The sequence below is a fragment of the Armigeres subalbatus genome, chromosome 3, assembly GCF_024139115.2.
Source record: "Armigeres subalbatus isolate Guangzhou_Male chromosome 3, GZ_Asu_2, whole genome shotgun sequence".
NCBI lineage: Eukaryota > Metazoa > Arthropoda > Insecta > Diptera > Culicidae > Armigeres > Armigeres subalbatus.
In genome coordinates, this window is record NC_085141.1 from 207,242,617 (window position 1) to 207,264,703 (window position 22,087).

At 35.8% G+C, this 22,087-nt stretch overlaps 1 protein-coding gene across 3 annotated transcripts in view; it reads left to right on the plus strand.

Moving 5' to 3' along the window:
- The first annotated feature begins 3,916 nt into the window (after positions 1–3,916).
- LOC134227646 (tubulin-specific chaperone cofactor E-like protein) overlaps positions 3,917–22,087 on the plus strand; it is a 57,998-nt gene continuing 39,827 nt past the window's right edge. Inside the window, exon 1 of one of the 3 annotated variants that reach the window (XM_062709292.1) lies at positions 3,917–4,123. The gene's annotated coding sequence lies outside the window, so the exon portion shown is untranslated. Of the gene's footprint in view, positions 4,124–9,935; positions 10,788–21,879; positions 22,021–22,087 lie in introns of those variants that run through there. The other 2 variants (XM_062709291.1, XM_062709294.1) reach the window with 2 other exon arrangements.

Here is a 22,087-nt window from a genome sequence, read left to right on the forward strand (position 1 = left end):
GTGATCAATTTTAATAAACAGTTGCGTCACAATTGAGTGCAAAATTATAATATTCCAACCAATTTCAAATAAGCCGTCATTGATTACATAGAAAACAAAATATCAAGAAAGTGTATAGTGTATGGTAGAAACCTGAACGAAAGAGTGATTGTTCCTTTAGAAGTCAATCAGAGAAAATAATTTTTTTTTCACGAAAAAAAGTCAATTTTGAAGCTTGTAAATATTGCCCAGGGCAAATGTGCCACCATTATCTGTAAAGCGTTTAGTAAACGCCATAAGTTAGGCAATTCTTCGTTGATATGTATCATTTCTCTTGGGTTAATATTATCTTAGGTGGCCGTACTGCCCATATGGGTGGTGTACACTTGCCCCATAGCCCAAAAAAACACTCTAAGTTATTTATAATCTCAATTTTAAAACGCTTCGGAAATGGCTTTTTTTGCATTCATTTCTTCTGGGACCCAATCATTAGTAAAAATGTAAAGTGTAAATCGGTATTGAACGCATATTCGAGTTTTAATAAAGAGTTTTTTAAAAGTTACAGAACAAATCGCGTAAGGTGGCACACTTGCCCCAAACTCCGCTACTCACGTTCTCTTCTCTTGAACCTCTTCCTATCACGTTCTACGTCTTCGACGTGTTGATGACTAGTCTGAACCGCTTAGCGTCACCCTCCAGTCTAATGTAGGCTTCTTCGATCTTCTCAAAGTTACGTGTCATAATATCTATGTCGTCAGAGAAACCAAATGACGGACTTCGTGAAAATTGTACCACTCGTGTCGATCCCTGACCTTCGTATTACCCCCTTCAAAGCAATGATAGCAGACACGAAAGACCATCACCTTGCCGTAACCCTCTGCGTTTTCTGAAGGGACTCGAGAATGGCCCTGAAACTCGAACTACGTACATCACCCGATCCATCATCACCTTGATCAACCATATCAGTTTATCCGGAAATACGTGTTCATGAATTAGCTGCCATAGCTGATCTCGATCGATTGTATTGGGGGCAGCAGAATCGATTCAATGGGCACTTAACAGTTTTGCTCCCTACAAATCTCCAGGGGAGGATGGGATTTATCCCGTTCTACTTCAGAGAGGTTTTGAGCATATCAAACATGTTTTGAAAAAACTTTTAGTATGCAGTTTTGCTACTGTGTATATTCCCATATCCTGGCGGTATGTCATTGTAAAGTTTATCCCAAAAGGAGGACGTGCTTCGTATGAAGAAGCAAAGAGTTTTAGACCCATCAGTCTGACCTCATTTCTTCTGAAATGCTTAGAACGTATTATCGATCATCACATTCGTGATGACTGTTTGGCAAACATGCCTCTTCATGTTAATCAACATGCTTACCGATTTGGAAAGTCCACCGTGACTCTTCTAAACAAGGTTGTGTACGATATCGAGAAAGCGTTCGCTCAAAAGCAGTCGTGCTTGGGTGCTTTCTTAGATATTGAAGGTGCTTTCGACAACATGTCTTTCAATGCAATATTGGAAGCCGTTGTCATGGGCTACCTAATATTATTACCAAATATATTCACCAGATGCTTAAAAACCGACATTACGTCAAGCAGCGATTAGGAAATTAAGTGTTTGCGTTGTGGCATGTCTTGTGTTGTGGCCAAAGGGGGAAGTGAGGACAATTCAGGCTAAATTAGGCCATCTTCAAAGGATGTGCCTAATGGCAATGACTGGTGCTTTCTCTTCAACTACCACGGCTGCTCTCGAAGTTCTCTTCGACGTGGTCCCACTACACATACATATCAAACAAGAAGCATTTTCTTGTACTTACCGACTATGGGTACTCGGTTTTGTGAAAGAGAATCCTGTAAACCGCAGTTCTACAACACTTCGTTGTTACCGCTTATGGTTAATTGGGACAAAATTTTCCTTGCTCCAAGTGATCTCACACACGTTAGTAGTTTTCCTTATAGGACATTTTCAACACAATTTCCCTCGCGGGATGAGTGGATATTTGGCTATTTGGAGTGAAGTATGTCGGACAGCATTGTTTGTTACACTGACGGCTCCCTCCTCGACGGTAGAGCAGGTGCAGGCGTCTATTCGCGTGAGCTGAGATTGGAACAGTCACACTCCACTGGGTACACACTGCACTGTCTTTCAAGCGGAAATATTTGCCATCATGTGTGGAATGCAATCTGCACTGCAGCAACGTATTATGGGCAAAGTAATATACTTCTGTTCAAATAGCCAAGCAGCTATTAAAGCTCTCGCCTCTGCCAACCCAAGTTCGAAGTTAGTAATCGCATGTCGAACTCAAATTGAGGAACTGAGTTCAGTTAATACTTTACACCTTATACGGGTACCTAGCCATTCTTCCATAGCTGAAAACGAATTGGCTGATAGGTTAGCTCGTAATGGAGCAGCACATGACTTTTTGTTCCTCAGCCAGCTATTCCAATATCCAAGTGTTGGGTGAAGCTTTTGATCAATTCTCGGGCTGTCACTCAACACAAATGGAATTGGAGTAGTCTAGATTCATGTCATCAAACAAAATTGTACATCCGAGAGCCATCTCCGGTAGTGGCAAGCTATTTAGCTAATCTGTCTAACCAGAATTACAGTGTCTTAGTCAAAGGCCTTGACAGGTCACTGCCGACTGAACTATCACATGGCAAAAATTCAACGTGTTGAATCATCTGTTTGTGATAGTTGTGAGTCCGATTATGGAACTTCTTATCATCTAATATGTAACTGCCAAGTCTATGCACAATTGCGCTTCCAAATATTTGGTAAACAGTTACTTAGTGAAACCTGAACCTTCAGAGTATTTTGTTGTTCATAACCCGTTGTGGTAAGGAGCTATAAGCTCTTGTACGCTCATACGTTGTATGCCCTCTTCTTGGGCCCTTTTCCAAACAATTCCTTTGTTCTCCCATCCACATTCCTTTCCTTTTTGTTCACTTCCTTTTCCGTCAGGTGTGTGATGAAAAAGGCTGTGAAGGCGATGGTACAAATCTCCCAAATTGAGGTGAACGTGCCCCTGGAGCCGACGTTCTGATACCTGACACCTGGGGTGTTCCTATATACGAGGTCAATATTCTCGCCAACGACCATGACAACTTCACTTCCTACGTGGCATTCGCGTTCGTCCTACGACGACTGATTGGAGATGTCGGTAAGAGCCAGAGGTCACAATGAAAAAAAACAGTACCCCATGGTCGCTGGATGGGGTCACCAAAAAATCTGTCAAAACGTACACGGGGCTCTAAACACCCGGATTGCGTACAATCTCCATCTCAATTATCTTAAACATGTTTGTTCATTTCCTTACATTGTGCCACCCAAGCATTATAATTGGGTATACCTAGTTAATAGTTGTAATCTAATGCATGGTCTACTGCAAATGAAACTTTTATATTTTCGCACAAATAGGTAAATACCAAGAACATTGATAAAATGACTAGGGAAACAACTTTAGGTACAATCGCTTATTTTACTTTTGACGTAGAATTACGTCTTTCGGTAAGACATGGTCACTCCAAAGTTTCAAATTTGGGACCGTCACGAAAAGAGGTCAGAAAGTACGAGCTAATAACTCAGCCGTTTTTCAACGGATTCCGGAGATTTTGGTATGAGTCAATCAATAAACTTTCTATGATTCTATACAACTATTGAAAAATTCAATTTTGCCAACCTATATTAAAATTGCACTTTAACAGTAAATTGCCTACATTTCGGCTATTAGCCATCCGCATAAAAATGGATAGAATCTTGATGATCAAATTTCGCATCCACTATCGCACTATACGTAATTCTACGTTCAATTTGCGGTCGTATATATGATACAACCCTCTACTTTTTTTTCATTGTACAATGTTGCAGCATTATTATGGCGACAGATGATCGAGTATTCATTGCAATTTGTGGCATTTTCTAAAATGTAAAAAGAATTAAAAGCAATAAACCATGTTAATGTAGGTAAATATTACGTTTAATACAACTATCCAAATTCGTAGCTTATTGTTAATCAGTAGAGGTGTAAGTGAACAAAAACGACAATCATCGGTCACTCTTCGATGCCCCGTATTCAAGTGAACAAATATTGCAGAAGGAATCCGGTATAGTTGAACTAAGCTGTGTCAGCCCAGCTTACAGGTAAGGCATGAACAACTTTCCATATATGATTGCGATCCATGCGGATGCGGGATAACGATGAATAGACTTCTATTTTTGTTTTTTTTTTCTTTGATCGAACAGAGTTATTGATTGCAATCTAAAAAAAATATTGAGGGCAAATTTTGGACACGGAGATGTAACCACATCGAAGATTATTCTACCATTCAATTGAAAATCTGCTTTTGTTCATTAATTATGGGTCGTAAATGTTGAAACGCCTTATATTGTTTTAACACTAAAAAACTATTATGGAAATTTGCAAATATTGTAGTGAACCAAATTTCTTAATATTAGAGTATCCTTCCACATTGGCAATCTGTTGACTACTACCGAACAAAGCCCTTAGATTTCGCATGAGCTCGAAACAACTTTGGAAATATTCGTATTGGCCCTGACGAAAGCGAGGAAACAAAATGGATGCCGTATGGTGCTTTTTTATTTAAGGAATATTATAGGACTTCATTTTTTCAAAATGCTTATTAAAGCGTTAAAACACGTTTTAACCGAAAATAGTTTGATTTTTCGGGTTAGAAATTTAACTTTTATATTGACAACACAAATATTGAAATGAATTTAAAAAATGTGTAGAGACGTGACGCTATAAAACTTTTTTTTACCGGAACGGTGTGTTTGCAGGATTACCACCGCTTGTTTGAATTTTACTTCAGCAAATGGATCGAATGTATAGCGTAGACACGGATCCAGGCAAAGATCATAACGGAATCAATAGGATCAAATAGCACTGTGAAGTACTGTTGAAATCTAAATAGCTGTGGGTAATTTTAAAAACTTCCTCCTTTTCTTTCATGCATGTTCAAAACAAATAGGATGATAAGAGCCAAGATATTTTTAAAATCAACCTTATTTGCGTGGTGGATTTAATAAATGAATTCCTTAAGCCTCTTTAACCTGCATATGTTCCAATAGGTAGATAGTAAGGATTATTAGAAAGGCCAGAACATTTCTAAGAATCCCTTTTCTAGAAATTTTGACGATTTTCTTAAAGATTAAATAAAACCTCGCAAATGAAAAAACTAGATCCGTGCGTGTGTTACCGAAAAATATTCTTCCTTGTTGTGAGTTGACGCACTAGTGGATCTAGCTAGGCTGATAAAATTTATCTTCAAAGTGTCCCGGACAGTGGTTGCATCACTTTCGGGCGTAGTCGTATCAACTCTACATTGAAGTGGGTCGAATGACCTTCGGAATCGCCGCTAGACCTAATAATGAAGAAAAATCCAACTCAAGAAATTCAACTTTGGACCAATTCGAATCAAGAAAAAATAAATTTAAACTCATTACTGAAATCCCTCGATACAGATTCTCGTATTCAACATGTCTTTAGATAAGTACCTCGTTTAAAGCTTTACCAAACTATACCCGGGTAGAAGCCATGAACAGAATATCTAAACATGATATGGTTTTGATTGATATAAGAGATAAAAGAACTGGCAACAATATCAAAAATTTGCACCGAAATATCATTTGAACATCAAGATATGTTATGCATAAGAACAAACTAATGGCACATGATATTGATTATTTCTTACAAATAGCATAGCTTGATCTCTTCTTGATATTTAAGTGCAAAATATTGATATTGTCGTGTGATCTTTTATCTCTTATATCAATCATGTCAATATCTCATTTTGCTATCTTATCAACATTTGATATTAATGAGTTATTTTCGTCTACTCGGGTATAGACCCAAGAGAAAAAAAATTAAAATATCATCGAATATTCAACGGCTTTGCTTGTTTTTTCACCATCATACCAATATCTGGATTAAAGGAATCGAAAATTTCACTGGATCAAATGCATGGTCCATTTTTGAGCCTCAAATAGTTTTCCTATATTAAATAAAAGAATTTATCTAAAATTCAAACAAACTCCCTATCACTACTTCCGAGCATCTATTATTTGAAAAAGGGCTTAGATTTCTCTGTTGCGAACAAAAATTATACGCGTTTATAAGGTTACTCTGTGTTTCGCATTTGGCATATTGCAGTCCTCAAAAAACTTGGCTTCTTCCCAAAAAACTTGTTCCATTATTCTTTTCATCTGTATTTTCTGTTCCTTTGTATTTTTCATTTCCTTTTCCTACCCGTAACTCTGGGTAGACACCTTCACGTGGTGTGTTACGGGGTAAGATCTACCACGGTCACATTGCCAAATCAAAGGCAAATCCTGACCCAACGAATACCTTCCCAGTATCCAGTCCAGAGCCTCTCTTTAAGTATCACATCAACATTTCCTTCCCCTCCCCTAGTTGTGGTGCAGATGGGCGTAGTCCGGAGTAGTAATCCTCACGTTTTTGTCATTTTTATCTTAGATTGAAATCAAGGATTACACCTACCTTGATTTCTGATAGCAATGTGGACAGACATTTCAATAGAAACATGAGTTTTATTTAACTTTCATTTTTTTACATATATTTGTATTTGAATATTTTCTTATTTTCGTAAATTAATTTCCTCACATTTCCATATTTATATGTTCTATATTTACTTAATTTCATATTTTCATACATTCATATTTCCAAATTTTGTTTTTTTTTATCTTCATATTCATTTATTTATTTTTCATGCTTTCATAATTTCATAATGTTGTATTCTTATGCTGCCATACACTGCTGATAAGGTACTATATTATTAAATTAGAAAATTTCCATATTTTATGTCTTCATAGTTTCATTTATATATTTTTCAAATATATTTTCATATTATCACGTTCTTATTTTATCATTATCTCATTTCCATATTTTCCTATGTGCATATTTTTATATTTTTATTTTATCTTATTTTCATATTTTCGTTTCTTTGTGCGTTCATATTTTCATATGTTTATGTTTTCATATATTTATGTTTTCATATATTTATGTTTTCATATATTTATATTTTCATATATTTATATTTTCATACATTTATATTTTTATTTTTATTTTTATAGCATGAAAATATAATAGTGTGAAAGTGTGAAGTTAATTTTCATATTTTATACTTTCTTATTCTCATGCTTTCATATTCTCATAATTTTGCTTGTTTAAATGTTTACTTTTTATATTTCGTATATTTTCGTATTTCACTTATATACCATATTTACATATTTTTATTTATACTTTTATATTTTTGTATTATTCCATATTTTCAAGTTTATATGTTTTTATGTTTTTGTTTTTACTTTTATATTTCCATATCTTTATTTTGTTATATGTTCATGAGTTTTTTTTTCTTGGGGAGGTCTAAAAAATATGTGTTGTAAGTTAATTAAGTTTGAAATAAGTTTGTTCCACTAGGCTAGTAGCTAGCAGTCTGGTTGATCGGGAGTGTGAGAAGATTGGCTATCTGCAGCTCGTACGCGCTTTTGGTTAGAGCAAAGAAGTTTGAGATCGGAAGGATGGGATACGCTTTTTAATTTCTGTGTCAATTTTTTTATATTTCCGGATTCCCCTTTTTACATATATTTATATTTTCTATGTCTTATTTACACAGATATACAAATATAATTTTATATTTTTATATATTTAGTTTTTCTTCTCATAATCTAATATTTTTATATTTTCATTATAAGTTTGTTTCACGTCAAGGATCAATTTGCTGTCCTTTAATTTTCATAAATTTCAACGTTTTTTCCTAAACTTATTCTTAATATTTCCATACATTTTCTTAAATTACCACGGAGCTCTATATATTTTAAATAATCTCGGATAAACATTTATAAACAATATCTTGTCATAAACGATTTACCTAACCAAATGACAATTATTGATCTTCACTTTCAGAAACATTGGGTGCTGATCACATCATCACACTATAAATTCTAATATAACTACAATTTATTATTTCAGAAATATGCTGCAGATTGCAAAATCAATGCAATTGTTTTTCCAAAATCTGTTTATTCATATTACATTCAAGAACAAAACATCACCTTTTACAATATCAATACCAATTAAAATATAACATGCTTGTTCGCCAAGAAAAGCACCCTTTAAAAACCCATCCAAACTCCAACTCCAAATACCTATGAAGGTTGCGCGAGTTCCCCGCATCTTCCTCAGTAGGTATCTAATCAACACTTCCCACTCAAATCCCCACTGATCGTAAGGACCTGACCAGGTGTTGAACAAAGGAATCGTCGAATGAAAAACATGCCAAGCCCCAGGCTGTTTTTCTGGCGCATCTAACGTCCCTATCGACAGTCAACCCAGGATAGTGTGCGGTCAGATATGCTATGCTATGCTTTGTATTTTTCATTTCCTTTTCCATCAAGTAGAAGATAAAAAAGTCAGTGGAAATGCTCCCTGAGCCGACGTACTTTATACCTGTATCAGTGATTGACGAAAAAGGGCCTTTCGAAAATTAGTCAAACGGTTATTCACGGATTTAGTCACCGAGGGAATCGTCTGTTAAAAGCTTGAATCTGAAACACTTTGAACCGGTGAATTTTAGAATACAACTTTTTTTTAGTTAAAAAAAATGGGTATGTTGGAGCGAGTAATGGCGCTTAAACCTAGGCCTATATGTACACTGATGGAGATAAGTATTCGTCATGCTTTCATAGTAATCTATCTGAATTTATGCGAATATTTTTGCCCATCTAAAGGACCAAGGACTAAAAACTGTGTCCCATCCAAGACGTCGAGGACCCAAGGAGTGTACATTAATCTTCTTAGCAAAGTCACTCCCAACGATTTGTCAATCACCCCACCCACCAAAAATTAAAGAAAATTCAAGTGGTGTCCAACCGCGTAAAAAATCTAGATTAGATTTGTCATCATTTCCCATAGAGCAATTCTAGATTTCGGGCCAACCACGCGCTACAGCGCTGCGTATATTCTAAAAGAATGCAATACACAGGATTTTGTTTTTACACGATTTTTTTCACTCGTATTTTTGTTCGTGTGACTTCAATTTGCCACCAAAATCTTTGCAACATGTTTCAAAAAATCCTAAATAATTCAAAGAAAAATCACCTGGTAATTAATATGCGTTAAGCATTAAGGATGGGTGAAAAATTAGGAAAGTGCAAATCGTGTAAAAATAAAATCCAGTGTATAATGAAAATCAGAAAATATTAATAACAGTTCAGAAAAAATAACTAACACTTTCAAACCAAAATTAAGCGTAAAGTGTGCATGGGTCATATCTTTGAATCAACTCTATTAAGCGCATACTGATGGTTATTCCATGGAAACAGGTTTCTATATGGTTCTTATTTAGACCAAGGATAGGATGTGACAACATGTTCCGACTTTCAGGTCATCCTTGGCTCATTCGCCGAAGACAGCTACAGATATAACTTTTACATAAAATTTCTTTGCGTAAAGAACACTTAGAGTCTTTCTTAGCCGCGCGGTAAAATGCGCAGCTACAAATCAATCATGCTGAAAGTTGCTGGGTTTGATATCCGGTCTAGGAAATTTATAAATAAATAAAATGATAACTTGGCATAGAAACCTCGCAGTCAATAACTATGGAATAAGCCCAAAGGAATTGCTACGTTACCCTGGCACTTATTTTTTAGCATCCTTTGGAGATGTTAGTTACAATCAACGCAAGAGCCTCGGACTGAACTAAAGACGTATAAATACCATTAAGGCAGTTTGAATTCAGTTTCTGCTTCTTATCCCAGGTATGAACCTACACAAAGCAGCGCACAAGCAAACACGGTTTGTTTACTTTGTTCTCACCTCTCCTCTCACGCTCGCGGCGTAAATTCGCCATATTCGCGTCAGCGCGTTGTTTCGCGCGACCTGTATTATAAGCTCGGTACAAACACCAAGAGTTCTCGCGGGTTGCTTATTTTCTTTCTGCTCGCGTACGAAGCAAGATGTGCGCGCGATTTAGAAGAAATCTCGCATTCGGAAAACAGTCAAACAACACACAACAATAAAGGTTACTTTGATGTGACCGTAGACTGTGTGAATATCGCGCTTCCCTCATACACCCACGCGTTGTTGCTTCAAAAGAAAGGATAGGGAAAATAGTGTTTTCAATGTGTTGACCTTGCATCTCTCGTGTGTGGATATATCAGTAGCTGTCTGGGAAAAGTGCTATCCCACATTGGATACGAGCTATTTCTGTTAGAAGTTCTCCGTGAAGATCGCCACCGAAGTAAACATATGCAAATCTTGACCTACAGCGAGTTAGTGTATGATTGTGGTATTTCTATTTTAGTCGGATGTAAACAAGAAAAATCTGCGATGTTACGAAACGAAATAAAGTTTCAATGTTAAGTAAGAAATAAAATATACAACCTATATACATTTGACGAGTAGAATGCCGAGTAGGGTGAGCTGTGACCACTTGTCGAAGCAAGAGTGAATATTTGTCAACGTTGGTAATATAACGCGCAATTATTGGGAGAAAACGTGAAACCACCTCAGTGCTGTCAATGTTATACAACGCATATGGCAAAATTAAACGCAGTGCCAAGTCAGAGTGATAGAGAATAAAGGGAGAAAACGTGTATCCGCTAAATCAGTATCGTTGTCTGTGACCTGGTCCAGACGAGTGTATCACAACAGTGCAGCGACGTACGTTTGAAGGTGATTTGCCTTGCAGCTGAATTTGCTTACCCACTCCACAACGTTTGACAAGCGGATATTCAATAGCTTAAAGATAGCTATACTTAGAAAAAGGTAATAAATTCTTTGTCATGACGTGTGGAAGGAATAACCCACTTTTAAGAATCACGCTGCAACCAGTTTGAATTGCAAAATTTATACTTTTACAGTAGACTCAGTTTTTAATAGTTTTGACAAAAGTAATGAAAAATGTATACCCAATCGGCAAATGTGTCGCGGTAAACCCCTATAAAATGAGAATTATGCCAATGAAAAAGCTGAACCTTACATTCCCTATAAGAACAAAGAATTACGAAAGATTTATTTTTCAAATCAGTATCAGTTTTCAATATCAGAAGATAAACTTTTTGGTTGACAAAAATAGGGGAAAAGGTTTAATTTGAAACATCATAAACAAATTCTTATTATTAACTTTACTTATATAGAACTCTGTTATATTGTTTTGGAGTTTCAAATTCACTAAAATAAAGTATAAACTATAGTATCTAGACCACTTTATACGCATACATCATATGCATTGACTAATCTTAAACATAGAATACAATTTTCATCATAACAAGCTGACTACGTAAGCACCTACTATTAAATTGTACATATGACACGTATGTACATGCATTAGAAAAATACATTTGATCTAGCAAATTATTTTTGAGTGGAAATGTAGGTACCGCTTAAAGAGGTACAATCTCATTAGTCCATAACGTGCCACTTGCGAACAGTGCTATAATCTATAGAAATTTTCGACAAAAATAGCCTTATTGAGAACAGTTCTAGATGTACATACTCGTTCGGCATGCTTATTTTGGCATGCATCAGCCGAACGGAATCTAGACTGTTTGGTAGGATGATAATTGGCCGTCAAAAGGACATTTGTTCGAATGGACATTTGGTCGAAATTCAATTTTCGTTCGAGTAATAAAGTGGGAAATTTATTTGGAAGTCAATTTGATACTGAATCAATTTTAAAAACCAATTTAGTATGCAAGCTTCATTACTTGGTAAAATATATCTTGTTATAAAAAGTCTTATATTTCATTCCCAGTTCATCAATAATCTCATAAACTCATTCAAGAGACTCAATATCACAATGTGTTGTATGGCCGATGTTACCTCTACAATTCTGTTCGTTGTTCAAACTCCTCTAGTTGCAGAATTTGCGCTAATTGTAGAATCTTATACTAAATGATAACAATTCTTTAATCTCAGAAAATCCACCTCTAAAATTCACTCCCATACAAAATGTTCATGACTGCAGTATCCTAACGGAACTATCAAATCTATACTTACGCTTCCAAATCTATCATGGAAATGTACGTCTAAGTTTGACAGAGAAGAACAGTCCAAAATGCACCCCTTAAACTTGTTCGATGTTTTCACCACTAAAAACAAGAATACCGAACCAAATACCACTAAAAAGAAGAATATCAATGTGCACACGACTAGAACAAAGTACCTAATTTTAAATACTTTTTTCTCTTACATCTCCCTCTTCCCTTTGTTGTCATAAAATGAAGAGCAAAACCACTCAACAAGGGCAGTAAAGTGTGGGAACCCAACGTTAAATAAAATCATGTTTACAAAAGTTGAGCAAAATTGACCTAATTTTTGTCTAGTTTCTATTTAAAATTAAGTATATTTTTCTTAATATTAAGTGAATTTTACTTAATTTCAAGAAAAAATTACTTAATTTTGGGTTCCAACACTAAACCGCCGATTTGAGTTAAAAGTACCTAATATTAGGCACTCTTTTCTAACCGTGCAGATGCAAAATTAACAAAACATGCTACATTTTACAATGATCAAAATGATTTAATTATATGTGAAATAATGGTGAACGCATATGTCATTTAAAAATACTTAGAGTTAGTACTCGTCGATCGACACCCTTTCCGCACGCCACGGTATGCGATCAAATCGCATCATCTTTCTTTTGCCAGTCAGTTTCAGATGGAACTTGACAGAATGTTTTTTTCCTAATTATGCTCACATTTTGCATATCAAAGAATATTGTGGCCAAATTTCATGAAATTTGGTCAACAAAAACCCCCTGACAATAATAGAACAAAACCTGCCAAATCCGTCATTTCCCCTATATATTTATGTTCGACCATTGACCGGTTAATCTCTAATCCGAATACTTGATTTCGAGCTATCAAGCGTTGCACATATCAGCCTAATCAGTTTCACTGGAAAAGCATGTTCCGACATTATCTGCCACAGCTTATTCCATTGAATCGTACACTTCTTGGAAATCAATGATGTAGCTACAGTTTCGTGGATATTCTCCCTTAATATGTTTACGTCGCCAAATCCGTTGGCATCTCGTATGTGCTCGTCCAGCTTCTGGCGGTTCTCTTCAGCAACCCCTTCAACTGCCAAGCGTTGGATATTGGAACATATCGTTCTGTTATTTCGTGAATTCCTCACGTTAGATCGACGCGCCCGATTTTAATTTACATCCGAGTCAATGTCTATGTTTCTGAAGAACATTACATTAATATTCATAAAAACATAATAAAAAAATTAAATCGTCATTTCTAGAAATTGGAGACCTGTATTGTACGAAATCGTGCGCCTTCCAAAAACGATTTTTTGATAGAATGTATGGATACGAATACATTCTTTAGTGTTCATTTATTATGTACTAGCAGACCCGACGAACTTCGTTTCGCCTAAAATTAATTTATTCTCGAGTTATGCAGAAATCTTTGTTTCATTTGTATGGGAGCCCCCCTTTTCAAAGGAGGGAGGGGTCTCGAACAATCTTAAGATCCTTCCTTCCCTCTTAAGATCCAAATCTTCACGCTGATCGGTTTAGTAGTTTCGGTTTCTATAAGGTTCAGACAGACAGAAATTCATTTTTTGTTCTGTAATGTATGAACTTTCGTTTGTTTGAGAAACTACATATGTCCACGCACTTTGAAAAACAATTGTGAAGTACTGCTTACAGTTTTTGCACCAGAAGTGTCCCAGGGTGTTGAGTTTTGCCAAAAACTATTGATCTGTATCGAAGAAATCGAAAGATGCGGTGCCAATTTGTTCAAAAACAGTTTTTTGGTTTTTTCTCGAAATTGTGTAAAATGGACTTATGTAGTTTCTCAAACAAATGATTCAATTATAAAACAATAAAAATGTTTAATTATGCACAAGATAAACATGCTCCAAGTTTTTACACTAACGCGCCAGCCCTTATGTCTAATACTTAGAATAAATTATCGACTTCGATAATACATTTATCCAATTTTCAACAACTGTACGATCGGTTTACTACAATTCCAACACAGGCAGACATTTCAAATTGCCTAGATTTCTGTAGAATATAATGATTTTATCAAAAAATGGCTGTGATGGAAGTTATGGTTTATGATCAATATTTCATTTATTGATCAAAAATGCTACTACTTGTTACTACATAAAACGTGGATTTTTTTTCTATCACTGATATTAGTGAGAATTTTTCTTCCGGCAGATTAACAAAATCCTTGCGTTCAGGTGTGCGAATTTATGTTAAATCTCAACAATTGCTGTAATCTCTGTGAAAAATAAGTGTGTAGTCAAATTCATCTCATTCGAAAAATCAGCTACTGCAATCCAGTTTTCAGATGCAAAGGTATATTATTGATCATGTACGCTAATGTGCTTCCGGGTACCAGGAACAAAGTCCAGCGATCGGCCAAGCATTTGGAAAAATAAATCCAAACTGCCGCTTCAATAGTGCAGAAAACATTACCAGTTCATAATCAACGTCGAAAACGTGATAACGTAAACATGAATTATTATTTAATTTTGAGATTTTCAGCGGTCAATTTCATACTCCTTTAATTTTTTAATGCACATGTTTGGCAGACTAAAATGAATCCAATGCACAAATATACTATACCAATTTAAAGCTCTGTTTAACTACTTCTTAACACGCTTTTGGCCTTCATATGTGACCACAGTGCAGCGTACATCCATTTGGACAAGGGGTGGGTGGTGCATGGAATATTGTTTGTGTGTATCACCTACGCGACCAAGTACGGGCTACCGAGCAAACTGAAAATTCAGTAACTGCGGTCGCGGTGGAGCACATGCATCCATTAAATAAATGTTCCTATGGAAAATGTTTCTTTGTTACGACGTTACGTTATAGCCACCTTCTTGCCAATCTCTGTGCTGACTTGGTGGCTGGGCAAGCTATAGCGACACAGACAAAGGTATTGATGAATGTGCCGGTTTGTTCTCGCCTCGAGTAAGCTTCACGAAGTCGCTAGATCAGTATGCACAGTATTGTCTTGCATGAGGGTGGTCTATGATAGCTTTATGATAATTTTATAAACACAGAATGGAGAATCTTAAGTATATCTGTCATGATGACAAATATTTTTTAAGTCAACCTGAAATCCATGTCGATTTCTAATCAGTCTAATAGATGTCCGGAAAAACTTAACAACATATTTGCCAATATTTGGGAGGCTCATTTGCCATGAAGCGCTACGGAGCCGAAATCATACAGTTTTTCATGATTCTTATACACTAATGTTAGTATTGGGGAACCGAAAGACTCGCGGTTTGGTCGAGGTTAGGGATGTTTCGATCTGTAACGGGACAAGCAAACTTTTTCTTGGGACTTTGAAAATGTTATGTTACTTTATGTTTCTGACATAAAGATAACCCATCCGGCTTTTTCAGAGATTTCAGCGAGAAGGAATCATCTTTCAGAAAAATGCGAAAACATAAGTTGTATGGTAAAGCTGACTAGTTCAACTATGTTGACACAAATTTGATTACGGAAGCAAAATTTGATGATGCTCCACAGACACCAGTAAACTTATACAAATGCAAATATTCTACATTCCTATATCCCTCAAACTAAAGTAAGCTTTTGGAACTATATATGCTTGAATTTAGTTTGCTGTTTTTATAAGTATGAATTCCTCATGCCGAACCATTTGTTCGGCACAAAGTTTTTGAAGTCAAATGGCAAGTGTGCGATTCCAGCCTAGAAGTACGAGAAATACACACTTAGCTCATTTTACAGTATTCGGTAAATTTTACCGAAATCTGAACCGATTTTTTGTATTTCTTTCCATTGCTCAACTGTCAAAATCACCGAAAATCAGTAAAATAATTTCCCTAGCAGCACAACTCACGTTGATTTGGTTGAAATAACTCATATATAACCAAATTTAGTCGTATATAAGTACAATAGACTGATTTACAACATGTGTGTTGCTCGGGTTACCGAACAGTTCAGCGGTTGAGATTTCGGTAAAATTTTACCGAAGTCGGCGATTTATTTTAAGTGTATACCAAGCAATTTAACTTGGACAAACACTTATACAAAAATAAGGGTTGATTATGACAATCATAGGTCTACATCACGTTGTAGGCCTCATAATTGGACACATGTCTTCTTTTTCTTCTTCTACATTCCAACTGGTACTTGGTCTGCTTTTCAACTTAGTATTCTTTAAGAATTTCCTCAGTTATTAATTGAAAGCTTTTCTATGCCCGGCATTGCATGAGTATGTTTCTTGTGTGGCAAGTACAACGGATACACTATGCCCAGGGTGTCGAGAAAGTTTCCAACCCGAAATATCCTAGACCGGACCGAGAACCGAACTAGCCATCTCCGGATTGGCAATCCTACGCCTTTGCTCGCACTGGAGACTGGAGACCCCCCACAAGACTGCAATATAAAAAGAAATCGATTATTTTGACCAATGTACTTATTAATACGAGACACTTCTTGAGATGCATTTGTATTCACAATGACAAAACATTTTTATCTGAAATGCAAAACATAATGACCAATAGATTATTTAGGGCTGAAGAGTTATTGAAATTTTGTAACATTATTTGAACTGCTAAAACTTACATATCATACATTAGAGCTAAACAGGGATGCCAGGTGATATTTTCAAATGTCGTCAATATTAAAATAATGATTATCAGCGAGAAATTTCAAAATCCAAATCACCAGTTCGTGAATTCAATCATGTCTTAGTTTCACTAATGTGGAATAATATTTTTAACGTTAGATGTTAGAAATCAAGAGAATATTCTTAAACATTTTCACGAGATAGTATATAACGAGTTTCCCACGGATGTTCTATGAGTCGTTAAAAAAAATTCCACCGGATTTGTTTAATAAATTTCCACGTGGAATTTTTCCGCATTTCTTTTCAAAACAATACTCTGTATGGATTCAAAATTTACCGTGAAATACTTTACGAAACTTCCAAAGAATTTTCAGTAGGAACTTCTGGAAAAATTTCTGGAGCAACTTCCAGATGAATTCCTGATGATGGATGTCGCTTCTAGTTACTCTTGGAAGACTTCTGATGGAATTTCTGGAGGAATTCCTGTTGCAACATCCAAAGGATTTACTGAAGGAGCTCCATAGAAATTTCTGAAGGAACTTCCGGAGGAATATCAGGAGGAATTCTTGGAGGAGCTTAAGGAGGAATTCCTGTAGATACTCCGGGATGAATTCCGGAGAGATTTTCTGGACGAGTTCCTGAAGGATTTTCCTAATGAATTTTTGAAGAATATTCCTGAAGGAATTTCTGAAGCATCTTCCAATGGAATTTTGGAGGTAGTTCTAGATGAATACTTGGAGAAGCTTCTTGAGGTATTGCTACACAAATTTCCGAATGAAATCCTAGAGGAAATACCAGAGAAATTCCATAGTATACTTCCGGAGTCTTTCTTGGAGAATCTATCGGTAACATTCTTGGAGAATCTTCCAGGGGAATTCCTGGAGAAACTTCCGAAGGAGTTCATGGAGAAACTTCAGGAGGGATCCTTGGAGGAGCTTCCGGAGGAATTGCTGGGGGAACTTTCGGAAGAATTTCTGGAAGAACTGCTGGATTCAGCAGCTCTTCGAGGAATTCGTGAAGGAACTACTGGAGGAGTTCTGGAGGATCTTCCGAGGGAGTTCTTTGGTGTACTCACGCAGAAATTACTGGACGAACTTACGGAGGAGTTCCTAGGAAAAATTCCAAAGGAATTCCGGGAGGATTTTTCGGAGAATTCCCTGAAACTTCTGGGCAAGTTTCTAGAGGACCTTCAGGAGGAATTTCAGAGAGAACACCAGAACGATTTCTTGGAGAAATTCATGGAAGATATTTCTAAAAGATTTACCAAAGGAATTCAAGGAAAAAAATAACGAAAGTGCGTAACAAGTTTCCTCTGAATTTTCTACTGTGCCTTCAACTCCACCCATTTTTTGTGCAATTTTCCTGAATTTCTTTAACCAGAACTCAACTCAAAGTTAAGTCTGTAAGAGTTCTAAAATACGTTGCAGTTATCAAACGGCTAGTGTAAATATACTTCTATGTATGATTCTAAGCCCGAGACAAAGACTATTATAACATTTGTAATATTCATATAAATTACATATAGAAATAGCAGATTTTATAATTAAGTAATAAAATAATATTTTCTATTCGCTGGCTTATTAATTGTCTTCAAGTTTCTTTAAAGAGGTAGATAAGTCTTCCAATATTTTGAAAAGTCTTCAACATGTCTTCATGAAATAAACTGCCGCTGACCGCAAGTCAAGCACATCTGAATTTTTGGCAATTTTGAGTAATTACACTTTATTTCACATGTTTTTTTATTTCACATACGTTATGTTATTCTAATTCTATGCGGGAAGTTTGTTCTAGAAAAGTAGAAAAAATACCAAGTCACATTGTCTCATATGGAAAAGTAAACGCAAGTCAGTCTCATCGAGTGAAAGTGTACTCCCTTCGTAAAATGTCATACAAATTATTCATATTTGTTCAATACATGTGCTCAGATACAAAAACAAATCATTTGGAAGAAAATTGTGTAAACATTTGGAATTCAAGTATATGTTGTGGTTGGAAGTTAAGTTGAATTTGAAGATGAATGAAGATTGATGCATAGAGGAATTGTAATATACGTTGCACGCAGTATGCTATCCATCATTTCACTTTTGCATCACCAAATTCCAATATAACGTGTTGAAACTGCACGCTACATATAGCAAAAGTTCTTTCGAATATGTTTTATTTTAAATTGTGTATCTCAATTTTTTTTGTACACACTCACACACACATACATACATACAGACATCACCTCAATTCGTCGAGCTGAGTCGATTGGTATATAACACTATGGGTCACCGAGACTTCTATCAAAAGTTCGGTTTTGGAGTTACGCTATAGCCTTTACGTATACTTAGTATACGCGAAAGGCAAAAATGATCATTTACTTTCAGAATCCTCAAAATAAGTAAGACTTTTTATAAACTTGTAATTTATCATGCCAATTTCATCAATCTTTATTTTCTACAGAAATTTAAATAGAATTTCAAGCATTCTTTTGAGATTCCAGAAATATTTTTAAAATAAAGCACTGCGTACTTCCTGAAAATGTTTAATAACCTTAAGGAAAACCATAAAATCATCAAAACACTTAATTTCTTGGAAAGCCTCTAAATATTCTTGATTCTTGAGCCTCTAGACATTCCTAGGCCAACATTTGAAAAGGGCGTAACAGATTAAAAATACTTAGAAAACTTCTTGGATCAAAAATCCTTTCGGACTGTCAGTAACCTTTTTGGAATAGAATACTTTTTTTTTAATCTCGGAAACCTCCATGGTTTAACCTTAATTTAGTTTTGCAATAATTAGTTTGAATAACTTTATTAGTAGTAAAACTTTGTGGAAAAATTTTCGTTCAAAGGGGTGTAGCATATATCTAGACCAACATTTGAAAAAGGCGTAACAGCCAAAATGTATTCTTTCTGATTCTTCGTCTGCATATATAGCCAAAGAATCAGAAGTAATCAATTTTGGCTGTTACACCCTTTTCAAATGTTGATCTAGTTATGTTTTCCTTCATTTTTAGACGGGCAATGAAACACTTTCATATTACAATTAATTGCATATTTTTCGGCAACTTGGCCGTACGATTTTTTTTTCATATTGTTGCGGAAAGAAATTGTCGCCTATTGTTGAACTCCCATAAGAAATGCACGTGCGTTCAACAATAGGCGAAGAAATTAGCCGTTCAACATTTGGCGAATTACCCTACTTGTTGAGTTTTGATATCGATACTACATTACCGACATTATATCATGCCTAAAACGAAAATCTGCGATGTGCGTTTCAAAATGTTCAATTTATTTATTTATTTATTCCGTCAAACATAATGTAGACTACATTAAAAAAAACTTATAACGTTGTTCTATTGTAACTAACAGTCCTAAAATATTGTCTTAGGCTCATACGAGGCATGGCTAAATCAATTGCTTCACAATACTGATTGTAAACAATCAGTCAGTCACACTGCGATTTTCAACACGGTAAGGGAGTTTTTCACTTTCTAGCCTCTATGATCTATTAAAGATTCAAACAATCTTTGATGTGTGACGTTAAGAGCTGATCAAAATGATCAAAATTACAAGAAGAATTACAAAAAAATTGCAAGCAGTTTTCTCAGTTGCACGTTTTTATAGATGTGCTCAACTTGCGGTTAGTTGCAGTAAATGTCTTCACAGAGATATCTAATGTCTTCAAATTGAAGACATGTCTTCAAATCTGGCATCGCTGGAGCTAATTCTGCTAATTCAAATTGTTCGGGGCATCATTTTGAAAATGAATCTGAAACATTCATGTACCCTGTAGCTGTTCTAGATTCATATTCAACCGTCAAAAACATTACAAACGGTTTGCGACGGTGGGCTTTCCTTAGCCGTGTGGTAAGATGCGCTGCTACAAAGCAAAACCATGCAGAAGGTGGCTGGGTTCGATTCCCGACAAGCCATTCAGTAAAGTTAGACTTATTATGCTTCATATGCACCGGCATAAGCTTAAATTGGTCAAATAAAATATAAGTTATGACTAAATTCTAATGTTGAGCTTTTTAGTGGAATGTCTTCACTTGTCATAAGACGAGTTTGTACAATCCCATTTAATTCGACCACTTAATTGCACCTTGACAGATACGAGTCAAGTACGAGACACTGAAGACGACCTTACTGTTGAGGTCGAAATACGTATCTGTCAAGGTACAATTAAGTGGTGGAATTAAATGGGATTGTACAAACTCGTCTTATGACAAGTAAATTCTAATGCCAAGGTGACCCCAAACTATTGACCAATGTAAGCCATTGATATGTACAGTCAGCAATCATTGATATGTACAGTCAGTCTAAGCTAAGCTAAAGCTAAAGTTTAGTAAATTCATAAAGATTGTTTCACCGTGTTCTTTAAAATGGTATCAAGAGATTATAGATTTAGTCTCCTGTTCCCACTCCTGTTCCTGTGTCACATATCTCAAGTTAGAAATCTTATAATTATCTATCGATTGAAGATCGCAAATTGGTCACAAGACCATAGAAATATGATCAAAAACTTTGTCTTGTTTTGAGGGGTGCCACGTCAAATCTTTAACCAGAAGGGTATTAAGCACTGAATGTAAACTTGGTTTAAATAGTATATTTTGATAATTATTTAAATAGGATATTTAGATAATGTAATTGTGTAATTCTGTAATAATGAATCTGATAATGTCGGTCTATACATAAATCATACAAAATGAAAATAACATAAAAGTTTTATACGGCCATGAAAGTAATTTAATGAAGCAACTCATAGTCCTCGAGACTTTTATAAAGACAAAAATGTTACTTGGAAAATGGTTTTTCATTGTTGGAAAAGTTAATACGGTCATTCTTTTAAACATAGAATCAAAACAAAGGACAACCCTACGGTTGAACTAGTCATACCCAGCATTGTCCATTTCGACTCACATGCTAGAAGCTGGCACGTGCACTTAGACAACGAAAGCCAACAGCTGATTTCTACTACAGCCACCGTCACACAAATAAGTACGGTAGTTGCTATGATTCAGAATTGCTTGCCACTGGTACTAGTGGCTGTTCGCTTCGTTTCCTTTATCTTTCGACATGTAATTTATAATCACTCGTAATATCCATAAAAACCGAGCTTGCGATATAGACTGCGCAGAAGCGGAACAGCGATGTCGTTTGGCACTACATCGCTCTACGTTCGTTGCTTAGCTGGACAGACAAGACCCCTTTGTTGTGTCTCGTCCCGTCGTCGAGTCGTCATATGGAATAAAATGTAAACGGATCGATAATCACAACAGCTCGCGATTTTGCAACCAACGGGTTGCAGCGTGGTGTCTTTTCAGTCGAAACGCAATGCAAGCGATGTCGCTTTGTAAGCTTTAACCTAACTCTCGGTCAGACGTCTGGGTTCCGCTGTGTTGTAGTACTATAGCTCATAGCCCGTCACTACCGAAGGTCAGTTAAGTTCAAACTGACAAATATAGTAATTCTGTGCGTTTCCTGTAGAAGAAGATCAAGTTTC